Here is a 17,824-nt window from a genome sequence, read left to right as displayed (position 1 = left end):
AATTAATTAACTCTTTATACTGTGTGCCTTTAGTCGTGAACAGAGGTCCGTCCAGTTTCTATGCTCTGTATCCAGTACAGGGTCACGTCTTTCACACTAATGAAATGTAAAGAATGAAAACACATTGAAACAAGCAGTAAAACAGGGGAATTTATTAAAATGAGACTGTATTAAATACGAGTGACCCAGTGGGCAAAAGACGTATAATATACGTCTATTAAACGCATACCTTAGACGTATAAATGTGGTCTGCAATTCGTCTAGAATGAAATTCTAATATACATCTATCGTTATACATCAATTATACATCTATGATTATATGTTCATTATACATAAATGGTTGGAGTTCTATTATACAGATACATTTAGAGGAATATTATACATATATGGTTGGAGTTCCAGATATCTTTAGAGGACTATTATATGTATATGGTTAGAGGTCTATTATACGGATAACTTTAGAGGACTATTATACATCAAAGACAGGTTTTACAGGTGTAGAAACTAGTAAACCAAGAAATGATTTGGTTTCAAAATTTATTCTGAAAATACACATTCACATCTGAAAAACATGTATTTCAAATTATACATTGTATACAATCAATCAACAATCAACATATGGGCAATAATCATAAAACAAACACAACTAGTCTTAAACTTCAGCTACAAATTCTGGTAACATCAATATACAGTATAGTAATGACAAACACAAACTAATTACATTAACACACTAACTCAAAACCACATTTTGATTCAAATATAAATTTTAAAATGCACAACTTCTATATTTCCAAGTAAAAAATATTACAGTGGAAGTTAAGACGATTTTTGTCCACCATTTGCAAACCCTGTCTAATTGTCCTAACAGTTAGAACCAGAAACCTATTATTTTCAGTGTCCAGATCTCCTGACTCCATGCCTTGCATATGCATTCTTCAAGTAACACATTGCGTGCTCCTTTATTTCTTTTTCTGTTGATGTAGGGTGGGACTTCAGCACCGCAGCTAGGAGAAAATTATATAATATTACTACTCAAATAAATGATGATTATTATCTTCTTGAGTATAATCTCAAAAATGAACCATTAAGGTTTACTAAGCTCAAAGCTGAAATAAACAGATACAATTTGGCTTGCATCATAGCAGTTGAGTAATAAAGTCTGTCCTAATTAAAGAGTACCCAAAGTTTGAAAGTACAACATAGAATATGAGTACCTTTAATTATTCTATAAAGATTTGTGTCTCCCAGGCCCCTCTTTTGTTGTTTATCTTTTCGGTTTGTGCCAGCGAAGTTGAATTCTGTCATCAGTTCATTTGTCATAAGTCTGAAAACCAAATTTTCACTGAGTTTAGACATTTTTTCAAGTGAGTTTCCACTCAACATTTATTTACTCAAATATTTAGGATCAAATGTAGTACTGTAATCCTTATATTTTAAAAGACAATTTTGCAGTTTTACACCTTGCACATTCAGTGGTTTACACATAGGTATCTATAAGCTCAATTCTGTGGATATGTTAATTTGATCAAAGTAAAAATGTAATGTAAAAACATTTTAAAAAATCAATAAGCAATAACTTGACAAGACTGTGAAAAAACTCTTTCTGACATCACTGCCGCCTACTCTCTGAAGTTGGTTTATCTGGAAATATTATATTAGAAATAATATTAGAAGCTATTTTTACTACTAGATCTTCATTAATCAACTAATCAGACATAACCATTTACACATTCATGGAACAAACACATTTTCACGTATTAACTGCACTTTTTTGCAGTATTTAATCAGTCTAAAAATACAAAGTGACCATTTTTCAAAGTAAAAAAAAAATTGTAGTAACTTTTTAGAACATGAAAACACTTTATTTTGCGATTAAAGGATAAGCAAGATTATACATTACAAACTAAAAATATGAACGTATGCCAGAGATGGATCATATTAATCAGATGTAGGCTATAAATTTATGACCTATCTGAAACCTAGAATATTAGTAGTGAATATTTTCGACACCATAGTGAGAATACAATATCATACCAGCAGGTTTTGATTGTCCATGCTGTAAAGTGCTTGCTCGTATGCACAGAACTCTTCCATTGTGGTCAGCCTCCTGATGTGGAATTGGGAGTCCACCGGTTCTGTGGACATACCCAAACGCCTCAATTCATCCCTCATTTCTATCAGGAGGCCCAATACCCGCTTCTGAAACTCTGAAATAATTTACATTTTATATCAGCATTTAAAAGGAATTGGGTTAGGATTTTCTTACACTATTGTCACATTAGCATAACTGTAGTGTTGCTAATGTGCTACATGCAATTTATAATCTTAAAAAGTAAAAATTCCCACATCTGTAGTTCATTTTAACTGTACTTCCTTCTGAAGGAGGATATCTCTCTCTCTTCTCTTCTGGTCTGGATGTGGTCTTCTGGCTGGGAGACTCTGAAAATAATTCAGTTATGGAAAACATTTACTTTATCACACAACTTAATATTTCAATTTAGTCATTTAGTCTGTCATTGAACTAGGATTCTATAAACAATGTCAATTAAACTCCATTGGTGTATTTATTAAAAACATAGCTTCAATTTTGAATATGTTTGTGTCGTTTGTAGCATTGTGGTAAAATACAACATATTTTTATATTGTATACGAGCCTACACATAATTAAAATACATTCTGTGTAAAACTATAATATGGGTAGTTTTATTTATTACTTTATACAATAAAAAAGACATACTTTTTGACAGTCTTCCAGGATCATTTCTGCCATCTGGCCAATCCTGGTTTGATACTAGAAATTAAAAAGTTAACAATAATCTCATACTTAACAAATCATTTGCAGAGGGATCATAAACTATTCTTTAATTTAATAATTTAATTAATATGATACAAGTAATGTACTAAGTACTTCGGTTGAAGACTTTGGTCTTATAACTTGCTTAGGGCTTCAAACTTTGCGTGGTGAGGTCCCAGTTTGGACTACCTTGGCTGTTAATATAATATTGCAGATTAATATTTAAATATTGACGTAAAATGTTCGCCAGTCCAATAATCTTTTAATATAATTCACCTATGGTAGACAGTTCTCCAGACTTAGGAAAGTACAGTGACATAACCTCAGATGTAATAAAAAAAAATAACTTGTGAATTTCATCTCAATTTCATAGAGTAATTAGATGTAGGCAAAAAATGTAGTAATAACTTCAGGAATGTTGAAGCCAGAACTCAGCACCGTTTTTTTAACTTGGGGAGGTTCTTGCCTTTGATGGTTGGGCTTCAATAACATAAAGAATGGTGTTAACTTGTCTTTAAATATGATTGATGATGGTTATCTTCTAAGGACATTAAGAAAACATTTTAACTTTAATTCCAATAACCTACCTTTAAGCGTACTTGAACAGCTGAGTGAGCTCTGGGAGACTCTTCCTAGGAGAGAACCTCAGTTTTGGGGGTGGCCCTGGCAGCTTCGGTGGCTTCTTCTTTTCTAAACAGAAAAGATATGGCAGTAAAATATTTCATATCAAATTAAATTATTTAATCAACCTGATCTGTAACTTTTTACAATAAATTAATTTCCTTTATTTTGGGAACTTTGAAGGCAGAGAAATGGAAGTACTTGGAGTAGCAGGATCAGAATCAATGTCTGTAATATAATAGAAAATTATCATATTTCAATATAGTACTGAAAACTAGTTTAACATAGCTAACCAAAATTCTTAGCAATTTCCATGATCAACAAATCTGATAAGATTTTTAACATTTTCATACAGAACACCTTTCAAAATGACTTATTTTAAAGGGTTGTAAAAAAATCAATAACAAGGTACAAGCTAAATGAGGCATCAGTTGATATTAATAACTGGTTAAAAATATAGCTACTGAGACTGTTACTTTTACATACCATCAACGTAATCGGAGAACACCCACTTCTTACTTTTGCGTTTTGGATTGGGTGTCTCCTCCTCGTCTTCAGCATCCGTAACAGAGGTGGTTAAATCAAAGTGATCACACTCTGATTTCTTGTCTACAAATAATTAAATTTACATTACATATGATCAAATATGAAAAAGGTATTGTTGCACTAATACATGTACATAGACAGTTACTGTAAATACTCAATCTGAATTTATAATAATTAACAGGAATTTGCTCTTATTTTCAAAGAAAGCTATACCTGATGTATGTTTAACTTTAATGAGCTTGAAGGTAACTCAAGTATCTTTATTAGGGTTGGCCTTCTCTTTGTATAGTTTTGTGGCCTGCTTTGGATCACAAACTCTCTTCGGGCATCCACCCAGTTTGAGGGCAGGACTCCCTCAACCTCCCCCTCCTGCTCTATCCAAATAGCGCGTGTCCACATCACCTGAAACAGACATACACATTTTAATTTTGAGTCTTAATTCAGATTGTGGTGCTGATTACTACACTTGTGTTCGCTTATAAAGATTATACTCAATAAAAACACATAATTCAATAATAAACATTCTGCTTTATGTATACATTTGTAGTTAGATGGTATTCACTACATGCAATTCCTCACAAACTTTAAAATTTAAACTTAACCATGAGAAAAGAGCAGACAGCAGCATCCTGTGTGAATCAAAGTTGCAACTTCCTCATGGAACAGGATTATGTTCTATGCCATTATGAAGACGGAAAAGGACATACCCAACACCATATGGGAGACACTACTTTTCTGTGCAACTCTTTTACAGAGAGGAATTTCTCCCTTGCATGCATCTCCAGACTATTAACATATACAATATGACGCAATTTTGACTCACATGGTTCAGTGAAGAAGTTACATGTCTGAGTCTGTCATACAACATCACATAGAAGATTTCTGTCTGCTCTTTTCTCCTTCACAAATGCAAAGTCCTCATTATCCAACAGGAAACAACAGTCTTTTTGTCTTGACGAAATATACATCCGTGAACCAGATGCTTCACAGTTGCTCTGAACTCTTTCCTTCTCCTTCATTCTCTTTACTACTTGAGCTATAGGGTTACTGTATGACTGTTCCGCACTAGTTTCTTCAAGGACTGTAAAAAGTTTTCAAATGGGAATGCAGATACATCATTTAAGGAACAATTAAATTGTACCACATCCTGATGTAGATGTCTCAAACTGTGCACATTGTATACAACAAATGTTGGTCCATACAAATGCTGAGCATTGTCAACAAAGGTATCAAGCAGTTTTTGGGCATAGTTGAGATTGGCATTTCTCTTTCTTTCATCCGAGTCCAACATAATGGAAAGAGCAACTGTTAGCATCAGAAAATGGGTGTATAGTTCCTTTGATACAACATTACAAAGCACAATGGGGCCTGTATACAAAAGGAACTGGCGGAACTCTGTAGCCTTCCATCTGTCAAGCTCTGAGAGGGATCTTGGCTGTCTAGCAAATTCCCCAGGCATCTTTCCGCTAAGAATTTCCAAATTATCAGAAATTTCTTTCCTCTGCCTGCCAGACAGTCAACATTTAGCTGGTCCTTGCTTTAAGAAAATACGAATTATTTTGCCAACACCAACACAAGCTAGATGCATGTAGTCAAGGTTGAATTGGCTTATCCACCCAATTCCAGCAGCAGCTAAGGGAGAAAGTCTTTGTTGGTGTTCCTTGTACTCAAAGTTCTTGAATTGTTCATCTGTACGATCATTACATGCCTCTTACCCTGTGAAAACAACTCTTCCCTCCCAGCTCCCTTTAATTTTGTATCTTTTGCAGCCAAAGTACGAATTGTGTCCTTTGCAGCATTTCAGATATGAGCGTGCAGGGGCATCACATATAAAAGCCTTCACAGTAACATTAAATACTCTATCTTCAAAGTGAATGCCATTATTGGTGAGTAACTTTAACTCCTCTAAAAAGTCACTCACATAATCATCAACTGGATCAGGCGTGGACCCTCCACAAAATAATGCCATTATGAAAGGCTGGAATTGGTGAAAAGAGCACAAAATAGGCCAAAATTGCACAGATGTAGATTTGAAGAGAGGAACTCCATCAACATTGATACACAGGTCTACAGAATGCATGCCTTCTTGGAATGTTTTAGAAGATATGTTTTTCAGGATTCCTTTCTTTAATCCAAAGTAAATGTACTGAACACCGGATTTATTACTGATTTGCACTTTATTAGGTGTTTGTAGGAGAGTCCTGGACGTCTCAATATCTCCAATAAATCATTGAAACACTGTCTTTTACAACCATGCTTTGCAGACCAAGCTACAAGTTCGGTAGATAGATTTGGCCTTGCTGGGTCAGTCTCTGTCTCATCTACAAGGTCAGTAGATTCAGGACTGGGGTCAGTTACATCAGATTCATCAGAGTCAGAAATTTCAACCTCATTCAAGATTTCTTCTTCAGAAGTAATAACTTCTGAACGCAACTAGGAGTATACGGCACTCTGCACAGTGTACGAAGTAAATTATTTTCGCAGTAATTAATTTATTTACACGTGTATAATAAATATAATACATTAATTAATTACTGGGATAGTAATACTCCTAGTTGCGGCACACACGATATATACAGTAAAAAGCCTCAGGCACTGTGTTAGATGTGTTTTCGACGTTATATATGCGTTTATTAATGTCGTCGATTTTACGGTTGCAATTCGACGTTGATTATACATCGCGGCGACGTATATCTACTTATAGCCATATTTTTGACGAGAATATACGTATATTCGACGAATCACTGCCCACTGGGAATGTTCAGTTATGCGGATGTTTACGCAAATTTAAAACATGTCATAAATGTTAATCGACCGTCTAAAATAAAAATGAAATCAAAACATTTCATTGTCTGTGTGGTTATTATTTAAAAAAGAACGCAAAATATGAATTAAAATCAATACGATATTTTTATTATACATTCGCGGTTATATTGCTCAAGCTTTTTTTAATATGTTACATTCAAGCCATTTTATTACAAACATTTTTAACTACATTGCTCACGCTTTTTAATATACATTTCAAGTCATTTATCACAAACACACATACCCACAAAAAAATGTTACAAAGTCAACCATGTGGGTCTAGGTATTAATGATCATCTCCTTTCTGCGGTTATCTTAGAGACCGGGTCGGGCGTCGACATCTCTACCGGTTGTTTTAAAGTTTTGACCGATGCTGGACACCCCAACGGGGCAGCCTTGAGTTTTTCAAGTAGCTCTCGGTTACCAGCGTTGGCTAGCAAGGTGCCCGGCATGTTGATTTCTGCCATAGCCTCCATGAACACATCCCAACCTTTTGGCTTCTTACCGACCACAACTGCTTGCTGCTGCGTGAGAGCCCTGACAAGACCAATCATGTGAGAGCCCTCAACGGGTGCCCCCTTGTACACAAATTCCCCCTTTTCATTCCAGGCTATTAATGGTTCATTGCGGGCCATAGTGTTTAATAATATCTCGGCATTTTTCCGGAACTGCTGAGACACGGTTTCCAAAATATACCCAAAGTCAGCGTCGCTCGATGACGGCGGTTGTGCTAACGTGCGTGATAGCTCGGCGGGTGCATTTTCCGGTAGTACAACAGTTAAAGTCCCGTTTTCGGAAGTCCCCTGGCGTACTAATGTCAAATACGGTTGTAACACTTCACTGTACAATTTCACTTTTTTATCTCTAGGGTTTTTAAACAGCACCATGTACTTTGTATTTAACGCGATGGTTCTACTTTTCTGGCCTTGACAAAACACATTTTGGACGATATACATGATGCTGAGGTTTTGGTGGTGTACGTATTTGGTAAAAGCTTTTTCTATCTCATTATTTTCACATGCAGACTCCATCAAATCATCCACTATAATCAAATTTACTCTACCCGGCGGCAGTAGCTGGTCGTCGGAAAACGACGTCGGTAGTCCTTCTATAAACTGAATGTATGGTAATTTCACAATTAACTCGGCGTATAGAGGTTGCCAGCAGCTGTAACACCAGACTATGTTTTCGGGTTTACGAGTCATAACGGTATCACCGTTCTCCAAGAGCTGTTTTATAAAATAACTTTTACCGCAATTCGAGGGTCCGGACAAAATGCATGAATAAGAGTGTTTTAACCTGACATCCATCGTATTCATATCCGTAGGGCAACGATGTCAAATTTTCTTGCAGCACCCGCTTGTCGTACACCACCTTCTGGGTTTTCTTTAAGGTCCGGGTCTCAATGCGCCAATCCTTTTTAACACGCACGATCATCGGCTGTTGAATAGAAATGTGTTTAAATTCCCGGCACTCTGCATAAGGGTTAATGCCATAGTCAAAAACCAAGTCCCGCAGACTCTCAAAGTTAACTTTTTCACAATTGTTCACATTGAGCATAATGCCTTTTACCTTTAAACAGGCTTTCCCTCCAGACAGTTTGTACCCGTACAACTTGGGTCCTGTTGATACAAACTCGGTGATGTGTTGTCCAGCAGCGATTTCGCTGGTCAGCTCACCCAAGTAGTCACCCAGTCCCGGATTCCACTCACCCTCCCGGCTCACAAAGATAACGGAATCTGTGTCGTGGTACAGACAGCGGCCTTGCAAAGCATTTAGCAGGTTGTATAACTCCAAGCGGGCATAGGCGGTTGTAAAGCTAGCGATGAAAATGTTAGTGTTTGAATGGCCTGTATAGTGGTGTTTAGTGTTTCCACGTAACACAGGCTGTGTTTTCATTGATAAACTCGCAGGCTGACACCTCATGATATGGTGTAAATAAGTACCTGAACAATTCATCGGGGTTTCTCACAATGGTGGTCTGTGGTAAATTGTCTCTTTGTCCATACTTCCCCCACAAACTGTTCAAGCCAATTTTTGAAAGCTGTCTTTTGGCCGGATTCTTTTTAATGTTGCTGGGGTCCAGCCGGACACCCTCTTTTTCATAATATTCGCTGATATATCTTTGTTGTTTCGCGACATCTGTACACCCCTCTGGAAACCCCGAAGCTTCCTGTTTCTCTTTCAGATGCAGTTTGATGTAGTCGGTAAAAAGATCGTGTGAGGCCTTTTCGAAATGCCAAATTTCTTAAATTTTACACACTCAATACCCCAGATCTAAGGCCATCTGTAATTCAGGGGTGCACCAGACACCAGTCAAGGCGCAATCTTCATCACCGTGCTCACAGGGGGTGGTCTGTTTTGTTTCAGCACACGTACGACACAGTGTGAAATACAGTTTTTTGTCAATTTTGGTAAGAAGAACTGGAAAGTATAAACGTCTGGGTGGGTAAACTTTCACCTTCGCTAAACCGAAATACCGTTTTAAATCTCCAAAGTTGTTATAAATTATTCGGGGTGCCCCAGTGGGTATTTTTTAGTTTTGTTCACAAACGGATACAGACTGGTGAAATCATAGTAATGAATTTTTTCACCGGGCTGCGCTGTGTAATGCAAACAAATAGTATTTGTTCTCCCCCGAAAAAAAAAAAAAAAAAAAACCGTCTTGCGCGGTTGCAGAGGCTCTGGTAACTGATCAGCTGTTAGAAATTTACCCAAGTCTCCATTTTCAACAAGCATGTCTCTGAACTCGTGCTCCCACAAAATACGCACGTTAAAACCTCTCATTTTGAGAAAATTAATTTTAACCATCGTCTTTCTGTACAACCAGCCAAAAGTAGTGTTTGTCAGCGGATTAAAATCGTTTTCACAATAACAAACGCTACAACCATGAAAAAAGCAACCATTGAACTCAAAGGCTGTCGGCACTCCGTCAATTACAACATAACCATCCAGAAAATATGGGCCAACCTTGAACTCACTGGCCGTGGTTAACGCGTGTTGGATTTTAACGGGCTCTGTGTGTTCGATGTACATAAGCCACTTTAACTAACCCCCCCAACACACACACCGCACGTCTCCAAAACATCTCAAATTATCTCTAATACGTGATTTTAAAACTTTAAGACCAATCCGTTAAAGTATGAAGAACAACACCCCATCATTTGTTGCCTATTAATACCTTAAAGACTTTTACGCTTGCGATGTGTGGAAATTTATCTCAAACTTTCGAAAAAGCTGTCGCGAATGTGTTATTAAAAATAAACTGTGTCTTATTACATTATTTTAAAAACTTTAAGACCAAACCCGCGTGTTTAAAATTTCTTTTCTGGGCAAACACATCATTTGTGTTTGCGTTGTGTGTTAATACTTTTAAAGTTTAAAACTTATAAACTGATATGTGAATACTTTTCGCTCTCGATAAAACAAGGGGGGGGGGGGTCATCACAACATTGGTTGTGATGCGTTTTAAAGTATCACAACCAATTGAAAAATGTCTTGTGTTATGTAGGCGTGGTTACACCATTGGCGCATATTCTTAAACGCTCCGGACTGACAGGGTAGCAGCGCGTCCTTGGAGCTGTCAGACACCGCCCCTTGTTAGGAGCTGCGGAGATGGCTTCTTTGTGTGGAGAAACAACGGGGTCTGCTACTCTACAAAGTGAAGAGGTAGGCGGCTAAAATTTTTCTGATCGTGGAATTGTTGTATCGGTGCTTAGCGTATGTCATTTTAATACTTGGTCTTCTTTTTAGCAAAACCCGACCCCACCCTCTGCACCCTGTGACAGCGGCGGGGGTGTGAGTTCAGCTGGGGTACCAGATGTTGAAGAACTGCCGGGTGCTAGCGATGATACCACGCTACAAATGGTCGTTGATCAAGCGGATCATTCACGTTGGTAGAATTCTGAGTACGTATGGGATCCTCGGCCTCGCGCTTAGAACAAAGTCCAAGTCCCTTTGCAGACAACAGCAGTTGTCACGTGATTGTCTCTGAGGATGCGCGAAAATGGCCAAGGAGAGCCCCGATCTGAGCTTGCGCTCCCTTTTTGACCAAGACATAGATGTGTGCTGATTGGTTGAGAGTTTGGCGGGCATTAGAGACCCACGTGGTATTACCACGCCCTGCCAGTCCCTGATTGGTTGGTCAAGGTGAGATATGAGTCACTTACTCTTGACACTTAGGAATGCAGTCCAGATGTCCATTCGGCACTCCCTAGACAGATAGGCACCAATGGATGACCATTGATCATGATAGCCAGGCTAAGCTAAGTGCATCCCCATCTGGGAGCTGTCCATTATCAAAAGAAAACATCTTAAATCAACCTGCATGAATACTTTCTCTGTGGCTGCACCACAAAGATGGAGGGTGAGATGGGGCCTCATTTAGGACAGAATACCACCGCCTAATTCTGTCTTATTAACAAGCATTGCCGCTACAACAGTATCTCTCCTGTCAAACTTCCTCCTGACGTGTTTGACAGGATCTGGGCCGTGGTGAACAGTGGGAAAGACGCCCTGTGGAGAGTGAGGAACATGGGGCTGTTCAAAGGCATCGAGGTCCCAGTCAAGGCAGCAGGTAGCCTGGCCCTGTTCATCACCCGAGAGAACTATTACCTCAGAGATCTGTGGAGAGAAGGGAGGGAGGAAGCAGAAAATCTGTGGGAAATTGAGAGCATAGGTCAATATCTCAAGAAACTGTGAAAAACATTATCATGTTTAAGTAAAGAATGTGATTTGCACCAGAAAAAAATAAATTGTTGCTATATAACCGGTACCGTGTCAATATGTAATGAGATGTGATTATATATACTGTTTTAAGTATGTATATTAATGTAAAGCTTTCTAATTTGTGATGTCCTGTATTTTTTTGTGAAAAGAAAATAAAGTTCTTAAAAAATCGATTCACCCAGGGCGAGGCTCGGCCATTGCACTCCGGCTGTGCTGACCCCTGCGAATTCCCCAAATGTGGGAATCTCGACTGCATGATTTCTGGTAGTGGGGGACTGCGTTCGCGCTCTCTCCTGATGTGCTTGGTCCAATATCAGATACAGGAGAGTTAGGACACCATGAGCTGCGATAGGATCCCAGTTCGAAAGGAGTCGATGCCACTGCTGGTTCCCAGTTTCTTTTAGTTAGAGGTCCGGAGAAGCATTTCAAGCTGGTTACACTACTCCTTCCGGACATTCATTCCCTTTTCAAAGTCAGTCGTTTTGCTGTTGTCTGCATTATTTAGGCTGATTATCGAGGTTAGCCTTTATTTGGTCATGGGGGCCTCGGTACTGTATGCTAATTCTCAAGACAGTTTCACCCGTTTTCTGATTGCTAGGTTCTGTACCAGTGCAGACATATCAAACAGTGAATGGCTGTACCTCTATTGTATCCGTGCTCAATGAATGAAATCAGTAATAAATGAATATATGTATAGTTATACGAAAAACAAGTGGTTTATCGACTCATCTTCATTTGCAGATTTAGAAGCAGCTTCGATATTCGGGGGAGGTGTAAAACATGGTGCTGATCTTTGGAAAGCAGGAGGCAAAACTGAAACGTTCTCATACAAGGAGCTGAAACCAGGCCACCTGGGTGAAGATCAGGTATCGTAACCGCTAGACCATATGGGAGCATACAGCCATGTTGTGCGTGCGTCAAGTAAGCAAACTGTAATTGCTGCCTTCATGACCTGCTTGATGGAGAAAACACACAAGAGAGTTGGCACTCAGAGTGTCGAAGGGTTGATGTATACTAGGGCTCAGTTGAAATGCAGCGTCAGGACTTTTCTGACTAGTGTCACACAAAGAGAGTACATCCTTTCCTACTGGCTGTGTATGTCTCGGTAACTCGCTGTGATCGTATAGTGCTCAGAATTTGTGTTGTGGTCGCAACAACCCCGGTTCGAATCCGCATACTGGCAGAATAGGAGGAGTACTGCCTGACTGGATCGTTGATGAACGACAGAGGCCACTCCGACCACTTCTTGGTTTTCGTCAATGACTTACTAAGGATCTTCTTCACATTCCCCCATGCCGGGGAATCCAGTTACACCAAAGCAAACGCAGGAAAGTGCATTTCAAGCAGAGACCAGGAGGGACTTGTATACACCGAGAGTGGTCGGAGAATAGAACAATGCGCCCAGCCCTGTTGCTGGAGCCGATTCTTGATGAGATCTTGGGCTCACTAAGAGGCCCCCGCTGGATGCTAATCTTTCTGTTGTTCTTGCAGGTCCTGCGCTGCTTTTGAGCCGACAGAGCTCGTCCTGGTCTGTCGGCACAGCCCAATTGCAAATGATCGGCTCCACGTACAGAAGGAACGTGCGTTTGGTACAAGAGTGCACGAAGGCACCGGAAATACATTGGGAACAAATGACCGGTCGTTCAAGACCTCTGTGAAGTACAGGAGCGTGCAAAACGAGGCTGCGTTTGGACCAAGATCAGGATGGGACAAGAACCTGCACCACGCGTGTTAGCCGAACGTGATAGCCGCTACACTACGGAAACCTGCAGGGACCGCTGCTGGTGTCTTGCTTGCATTTCGGGCTGAGAAAGGGACGCGTCACTTTAGGCAGGGTGCGCTGGAGAGAGGAACAAAGGGCGCGATGAAACAAAATACCAAAACCCGGGATCAAACCAGTGACCTTTAGATCTTCAGTCTAACACTCTCCCAACTGAGCTATTTTGGCGGTGCACAGAACCCACAGCCACCTGCTCCAGCCTTCCTGTGTTGCGGCATGAGCGCACCAAGAGTAGCGGGAGAGTGTTGCAGGAACGTCACTCTGAAGGAAAGCCACCCAGGTGCGCCCTCTGAGCTCTGTCCAGCGCATCTTCTTCGCATGGACTCCTGCCTGCGACAGGCAGGAAACAATTAGCAAGAACAGAACGACACCCCATGGGTGTCTAATGACCACACCTTAGGTTGTGACACGTGCAGGTGTGAGGGGTTGCCGGGCTACTTTGGAGCAGAGCTTGGGCGGAGGGGGGGCGGGAAAGCAGACAAAGAGGTGACACCTCAAGGTCTGCACGATCACAGCTCTCCGCCGCCCCAGGCTTCCGCTCGATAAGCTACTGGACACACCCGCCCCTCCTCACACAGACCGTGGAAAAGCCCCCGAGTGTGAGGGCTCTCTCTTCCTCCCAGGAGCTCTTGGACACGACGCACAGACAGGGCACGGGGAGCCGCCGCCTGCAAACACGGCTCCAGGCAGGACTCCACTCCGCAGGAGCCGCAGAGCAGAGGAGATGGGGGCAGCTTAGCTCCTGTGCAGAGACCTGAGCTGTTGTTGCTGCGGACGCTGTCTTTTCTGCACTCGGGGTAGGAGTGAATGTTGAGTTGCCCTTAGAAATGATGCAGAGCACTTCAACGGCACGGGTGTGTGTGGTTGCGTGCGCCCTTGTGATTCTGGGAGACAGATCGAACCTGGGCTAAAAGAGAGGGGGCTTAGGCCTCTTCCATTTGCTAGTTCAAAGTTGTACAACCCGTTTGTATCTGCTAGGCGGTGCAGTCGTCGTCCACAAAGAACGCTTTGAAAAGCGTCAAAGGCAAGTCATTCCGAGTCATTCGATTAACAAACAAGCGCTTTGTTATTAATACTCACACTTTGTTATGAACACTACCATTAAAACTACCAGTTGTACTCTCACTAATGTTAAAATGAATACACTAGTAGTAGTATTAGTTGCTGCCCGTGACGTCACATACACTCTCTGTGACGAATGCGAGACACCTAGACACATACAGTGACGTGCCGGCTGTTGCCGTGGTTACCATACTTATGATTTATAAACATTGGAAAAATTGCATTTAAACTGTTACTTACATACATTTATCAACTTGGAATATAATTTTCTAGCTCTAGGATAGAGTAACCTAAATAATAATATGAATAATCATTGTTTAATTTCGGATTGAACATTATTAACACTTAACGCACTATGGTAATTGTTTGATACAGTCTTTATTGACTGTTTTCTAGATATTTAAACAGGGTCAAGAAAAGAATCAGTACTCACCAATCAGTGAAGTTAATCGATTATTCTATGGTCCTTCAGTTGAATAAATTGGTTGTCGATATATAAGTGATCAATAATTCTCCTCCGTTCCCTCCGCGCGTCTCCCGCGGTCTCGCTCTCTGATCCCGGCGCTCTGGCTGGTGTCTGTGATGTCACAGCACTCTTTCTGACAAAGCAGAGCTGGAGGAGACTCCTGTCCGGAGCCCGGGGGGCTTTTCTTACAGATATAAAATCTCCCCCCCCCAAAAAAAAACACACCGGACTGTGAAGAGAAGCGAATCATCACAGTTGGAGAAGGAGAGCGACAAACCTAGGAATAAAATTCATTAAACAGAAAAAAAAAGTTTACATCGCAGATTATTGCGTTACAAAGCGTAGCCGTGTGGAGCAGTAGAGGACAAGCACGAGTCCCTGAAATAAGCGCTTTTAAGAGTTTTACACGAATCTTCAGAGTAAAGAAGCCAGGAGGATCAGACTCCTGATCCTGGAGGTTAAAATGTGTATCCTGGTTTTATTTCCACCCAGCTCTCAGTTCCATTAGTGGTCTGATGATTTAAATTAACTGTAAAACTGTTACCAGACTTAATCTAAATTGTAAATTTATAAGACTGGCTACTAATAATAAATATACTGATCAAAGTGTCAATACTGGTGTTTATAAAGTAAATACTGTAGCATTTGCAGGTTCTTTTCAGAACAAAGGACGAGTGAAGACGCGATTAACAAACAAGCATTAACACAAAACCAAACACAGGATATACACACACATGAAGAGACTGACGGAACACGTACACATAGTTAGGGTGGTAATTACCTAACAACACACTATACTTTTACAAGACTACACAGGGCACTAGAACTACTAGGACATTATTTACACAGGTAGGGTCAGCCGCTGGTCATCGTGCTGACCCTCGGACTCTCCCCGGCTACCACTCCCAGCATGCGATCATGGCGAGTTACCGAGACACATATGGTAGGACGGAAAAGGCTGTCCTGACGTTGCATTTCAACTGAGCCCCAGTATACATCGACCCTTCGACACTCTGAGTGACAACTCTCTTGCATGTTTTCTCATATTTATGTAGTTTGCTTGCATGATACCGGGAACAGCGTGGTTGTTCGCTGCCATATGGTCTAGCGGTTAGGATTCCTGGTTTTCACCCAGGCGGCCCGGGTTTCAACATCCGGTATGAGAACGTGTCCGTTTTGCCTCCTGCTTTCCAAAAGATCAGCACCGTGTACGAAGGAGCCGCATTAAAACTACTCGAATGTGCAAAACGTGACCGGGGAAAAGTTAACTTGAAGTTAGAAAACGATTTTGGCACGCCTGTAGGGCTTTCGCGAAATCTCTTAGAATTACAAAAACACATGCTTTGTGTATAAAATACATTGTGAATGCTTTCTCAGCCTTCACTTTGTCGTTTTTATGACGTTTTTTTGACCTCACTCGAATATTCTTTTGTCCATATCTTCGCAATGGAAGCACAGAACGCCTTCAAACCAAATGCCTTTTAAAGACCACGACTTGCGGATATTTCCACAGCCTCTACACCAAACTATCAGTGTGCTAATTATCTTTTTTTAAACCTCCGGTTTTTCATCGATGCGTAATTACGCACGAACTGGAACCTGGGGACCGCTGTGTGCACACGTTCACAACGCGAGAAATACTGTTCAATACGGTCAATATGACCATAGGAAGCAGAACAGCGCGGTCTCCCATTACCCAGACTGTAAGCACGGGAATAAAGCTTTGTTTGATTTCTGAAACCCTTCCTTTACGTCCTGTTTTCATTCAGGTAAGGGTCAACTATATTGACAATACTACTGACAGCAGGAAGATTAAAATATTCTTTACTCAGCGGCTTATTAAAAACAGCTCCCATGATGTTCCAACCGACTTTTTACACAGAACGCTGACACAGCTTTGTGTTCTGAATCTCTTTTTCTCGTGCTTTTATTTAATGTGGCGCAATGCACTGGGATAGGGGTATTCTGTTCACAAACCAATAGCATTTAAATCACAACACCCACAATGCTGCATGTAAGTGTTTTGCACACTAAGCAGGTCCTCTGACTTTTCCCAGCTTTGTTTTGGGTTGTGGCCCCTTTATTTGTTTATGATTTTCTGAAGATAACACTAAAGGTAATACACTGGGATAGGTGGGTCTTTTTCATGGCTCAATAGCAATTCAAATACAACAGCCACACTGCTGAAACCAAGTGTTTTACACACCAGACAGGCCCCCGAACCTCATACAACCTTGCTGTGGCTGTGGCCCCTTTCTTTATTTTTTATGATTTTCTGAAGATAACACTACAGGTAATACACTGGGACAGGTGGGTCTTCTTCATGGCTTCATGATTTTTTTACTGTAATCAAGTGTTGTGCACACAAGGCAGGCCTCCTGACCTTTCACAGTCATGCTTTGTTGTGTGAAACTTTAATTCTCTTTTTAGGATTTTTTGAACATCAAAACTTCCAACTTTCACGGAGATGAACGGGGTGCTCTTCAATAGCTTTTTCATCTATACACACAAGCGTATATAACCAAGACACTCAGAACAAACAGAATCAACCTGAAGTTATGGAAAATCAAGAATGCCCCCGAGACACCTGCACCCCCCTCCTGGACCACTCTGGTATCAACACCCCCAAACCAAGCCATACCAGCTAACAAGACTCAGAATCGGTGCAACCCTCCAACTTGGACCAAGATCAGGATGGGACAAGAACCTGCACCACACTACGCACCCCTCAGACCTGTGGTCAAGGGCTGGTGGAGTAGGGAATATGATCAATGAGTTTCTGAAGTTTTCTAAACTCGAAAAAAAATAGTTGGAATGACAATATGTGGTCAACACTGTCAAACAGAGTCCTTGGAGAGGATTGCCCCAGCAACAAGAAATGGTTATCAATGGTAACAAGAAGTGATTTGGCATTAAGATAGAAAAAAAGTAAGAACCCAAGTGCTTAGGATGCAGAAAGAAGAGAGTATTGGTAGGGATTCCAAACCAGATGACAGTACACAATCTATAGTCAGTATTTCAA

General features: G+C 40.7%; 1 non-coding gene across 1 annotated transcript; it reads left to right on the top strand.

The window, feature by feature from the left end:
• Nucleotides 1-11,625: 11,625 nt before the first annotated feature.
• Nucleotides 11,626-11,790, top strand: LOC148670314 (U1 spliceosomal RNA). Its single transcript, XR_015938482.1, has one exon. It is a non-coding gene; the product is annotated as a U1 spliceosomal RNA (small nuclear RNA).
• The last annotated feature ends 6,034 nt before the right edge of the window (nt 11,791-17,824 follow it).

The sequence above is a fragment of the Lepisosteus platostomus genome, chromosome 5 (assembly GCF_059453375.1).
Source record: "Lepisosteus platostomus isolate fLepPlt1 chromosome 5, fLepPlt1.hap1, whole genome shotgun sequence".
Taxonomy (NCBI): Eukaryota; Metazoa; Chordata; class Actinopteri; order Semionotiformes; family Lepisosteidae; genus Lepisosteus; species Lepisosteus platostomus.
Note: the sequence above shows the minus strand (reverse complement) of the source record. Positions and strands in the feature narration are given on the sequence as shown.